Source organism: Oryctolagus cuniculus, unplaced genomic scaffold, assembly GCF_964237555.1.
Source record: "Oryctolagus cuniculus unplaced genomic scaffold, mOryCun1.1 SCAFFOLD_79, whole genome shotgun sequence".
NCBI classification, from domain to species: Eukaryota; Metazoa; Chordata; class Mammalia; order Lagomorpha; family Leporidae; genus Oryctolagus; species Oryctolagus cuniculus.
The window spans coordinates 302461-306743 of record NW_027208262.1 but is presented as its reverse complement, the minus strand read 5'-3'; the positions used below and the strand labels follow the sequence as shown (position 1 = coordinate 306743).

Sequence of the window (4283 nt, the reverse complement as noted above, 5' to 3'; positions counted from 1 at the left end):
CTTTATTATTTGAAAGGTGGATTTAGAGAGAGAGGGAAAGACATAGATAGCTTTCATCTGCTGGCTCACACCCCAGAGAGTTTCAACAGTTGAGCCTGGGGCATGCTGGAGTCAGGAGCTTCATCCAAGTCTCCCACATGAGTGGCAAGGACCTGAGTCCTTCGTCCATCTTCTGCTGGTTTCCCAGGTGTTTAGCAGTGAGCTAAATTGGAAGTGGAGATTCCTAAACTCAAAGTGGAACTCAGATGTTATGCTGGCCTCACAGATTGCAGCTTTCCCCACTTGGCCACAATGCCAGCCCCTCTATCAATTTAATTCCTCAAAAATAGCTCAGTAATGTTGGCATCTATCTCATTTTGTTTTTTCTCTGTTATTATTCAACTTATTGATGTCTTATTTTTGTTCACATTATTCCTCTCAATTGCTCTACCTGAGGTGAGTAGGGCTGCTGTGTTGCTTAAATGAAGTGTATGCTTTAGATTACTCATTTAATGAGTGCATGTCATTCACATAGCACTTCACTGAAGTTCTACTATGTCCCAAATCCTCTTCTAGGCACAGAATTTAGACCACTTTTCTCTTAGGCCCAGATCTTGCCTTTAACATACTACTTGGAATTTAGTAGCTCATGAAATCTGCAGACTGCATAAATGAATGAATATTTTGAGGGCTGTGCTTTTGTGGAGGAACTTCATAGGAGACCGAAGGAATAAAATAAATCAAAAGTATCCACAGTATATAGAATGTATACTATTTTACAAGTCACAGAGAAGAAGAAGAAGAAGGAAAGTAGTAAGACTAGAAAGTTTGTGGCAAGACTAACAGGCGCTGGTCAAGAACTTAATAAGCACATTAGGAAAGCAGTAAGGTTTCTTTTTTTTTTTTTTTTTTTGAGGAAAAGTTTTTATTTCTAGTGATGAAATTGGCTACAGAACATTATGAAAGTTTAAAAATACAAAGAGAAATTGTCTATAATTAATAGATTCAAAATTTGACAATCAGTGAATATCATTATTAGTCATTACCAACAACAGTTATTGATTTGAAAGGCAGAGTGACAGGAAGAGGGAACCACTGCTTCACTCCCCAGACACTTGCAATAGCCAAAGCTTGACCAAGCCAAAACCAGGAACTGGGAATTCATTCTGGATGTCCCATTTGGGTGCAGGGACCCAAGCACTTCTGCCATCCTCCGTCTCCTCCCAGGGTGCACACTAGCAGAAACTTGCCTCAAAGCAGAGAAGCTACCACTCAAGCCAGGCATTTGTATATGGGATGTGGGTGTGTGGTGGTGATAGCAAGCCCTCATGGATAAAAAAAAAAAAAAAAAAAAAAAAAAAAAAGTTATTTCTATGCCAAGGAAATTACTCTGTAGTCTTTCTCTTATAAACTACGTATTGCTGAACCTAGATAATTTTTCCTTTATTTAACAATGACATGAAAATGTCAGTTGAGTTGGCTTTCCTGAAGACCTTGTTTCTTGAATATTAGTGGCTAGCTGAGATAAATTCTTTTCATCTCTTTCTCGCTTCGGCAGCACATGTGCTCGCTTCGGCAGCACATATACTAAAATTGGAATGATACAGAGAAGATTAGCATGCCCCTGCGCAGTAAGGTTTCTTTACCTCCCTGTAGGCTCTGCTCTCCAGAGGTGAACAGGGTCCTCTAAACCCACTTGCTGCACACACAAACACCTGAGTGTTGTATTCTCCCACAGGTGTTGGAGACTGATATGGTGTTCTGATTTATATTTACATAATGGCTAGTGACATCGGGCATATTCACATGTTTTGACCATGTACATTTCTTCTGAGAAATGTCTATTCAGATCCTTGCCTGTTTCTTCACTGTATTTTTTGGAGTTTTTCCAATTCATGTAAATGTTCTGGAAATCTGTAAACATTCAGAGTTTTAATTTTTCCTGCCATCTGTTCATTGTATCTACACTCTGATGTTTACTTTGTTGTGAAGAAGTATCTTAGTTGGATATACTCAAATGTCTCTGTTTTTATTTTTGTGACTATTGCTATTGGGATCTTACCCAAAAGCTATTGTGTGTTGACAATATTTAGAGTTTCCCTATGTGTACTTGGGTTTGGGTCTTATGATTACATTTTAATTCACTGTGAGTTCACTTTCACATAGTGTAAGAGATGTTGGAGTCTCTTTTCAGGCTTCTACATATGGATAATCAAGTTCCTCTGCACCACTTGTGAAAGAGATTCTTCTTTCTCCAGTTCATTTTAGTTCCTTTGTTAAATATGAGTTGCTGGTAGAAATTTGGGTTTATTTCTATGCTACCAAGTCTTTTCCATTGAACTATGTGTCTGTTATTATATCAGTGCTAACACTTCTTCTTTTTTTTTTGCAGTATATTTATTTGAAAGGCAGAGTTACAGAGAGGTAGAGGCAGAGAGAGAGAGAGGTCTTCCATCCACTGGTTTACTCCCCAAATGGCCACAATGGCCGGAGCTCTGTTGATCTGAATCCAAGTGTCAGGAGCTTCTTCCAGGTCTCTATGCAGGTGCAGGGGCCCAAAGACTTTGGCCATTTTCTACTTTTTTCTCAGGCTATACCAGAGAGGGGTATAAGAAGTGGAGCAGCTGGGAAACATACTGGCACCCATATGAGATGCCGGCACTGCAGACGGTGACTTTACCTGCTTTGTCATAGTGCTGACCCCTGTAATATGTCTTAAAATATGGTGTGATGTCTCCAGCTTTTTTTTGCTTTATAATATTGCTTTAGATGTTAAGCATCTCTCATGTTTCTATGTGAATTTTAGCATCATTTTTTCTAGCTCTGAGAACATCGTTGGTATGTTGATTGGGATTACATTGAATTTGCAAATTGCTTTTGGTAGTATGGATATTTTGGTATTATTCTTCCCATTCACAAACATAAGTTTTCTGTGAGACTGTCAAAAAGCCTTGACAAAAATTGGACTTTATTACACAAAAATTCATCACTTTTTGGGATCATTTAAATCCATAATTTTGCACTAATATTTGATAAATAATTAAAGACTTTGAGCATTTTAGTAGGAGAAATTAAAATATTTATCAATTTATTCAAATATTGTTTAGATGTGATATTCAAATATTGTTTAGAGCCATTGTCTATATTCCCTCTAAATTACGATCTTTTTGCTTTTTGCCTGTTAAACTTGTCCCTTGATTCAAGAACCCTTTTTAATGTAATGTAAACTGAAAATGTCATTTCATAAGCTAAAAAAAATGACAAAGAAGGAAAAAGAAGGGAGGGAGGTTGAGTATATAATTATGTTCTCCGAATTTTTTCTATAAAACATATTGAATCATTTAAAAGCTAATTAAAATTAAACTCAAAATTGGACCATTATGACCAATATTTAAAACAAGTGATTAAAAACTGTAGATGTCTTCAATTTTGATTATCATTCTTCTTTAGAATATCTGAAAGAAATCCGGCTTCTCACTTTAAAATATACCAGTGTGTTAGAATTCAGTATTAAATGACTTTGTTTAAAAGTTTTATTTAATCTATTGCTTTAAGTAGTAATACTATGGCCATTGTAAAACAAAATCCTTATCATTTTTCATAAAACAGAAAGGGCCTTTAAAACATCATCACTAAAAATATTAAGAGACCTAAAATATAACATTCTTAAAACCCAAGTGATACCATTCAAAATTTTCAAATATGCAGGGATAGTTCATGTCAAGTAACTAAATAATTGTTAAGTGTATATATGGAATAGCTTCTATAAATTCTTTTGGCAAGGGCTGGCACTGTGGCATAGTGGGTGAGGCTGCCACCTGCAGTGCTGGTATTCCATAGGGGCATCAGTTCAAGACCTGGCTGCTCCACTTCCTATCCAGCTCTCTGCTATGGCCTGGGAAACACTATAAAATGGTGCAAGTCCTTGGGCCCCTGCACCTGCATAGGAGACCAGGAAGAGGCTCCTGGCTCCTGCCTTCCAGTCAGCACAGCTCCAGCCATGGAGGCCAACTGTGGAGTGAACCAGTGAATGGAAGACCACTCTCTCTGCCTCTCCTTCTCTCTCTGTGTAATTCTGACTTTCAAATAATATAAATAAATCTTTAAAAATTCTTTTGGCAAATAGATGAAGCTACTTGTTATACATTTCAAATAAATAGCAAACATACTAGAAAAATATATTGAATAAAATTTAAGCAACTCATAGCTATACACAGAAATTTCTCACCATAACAACATAGCAACCACTAAATTTCCAAATTCAATTTTCCACAACTTAGAATCTTTAACTCCAGAAGGAGTAC

The 4283-nt window shown here is 36.8% G+C and overlaps 1 pseudogene; it reads left to right on the top strand.

Annotated features, from left to right (window-relative positions):
• The first annotated feature begins 1542 nt into the window (after positions 1-1542).
• LOC138848099 (U6 spliceosomal RNA) lies at positions 1543-1610 on the top strand (annotated as a pseudogene).
• Positions 1611-4283: the final 2673 nt, after the last annotated feature.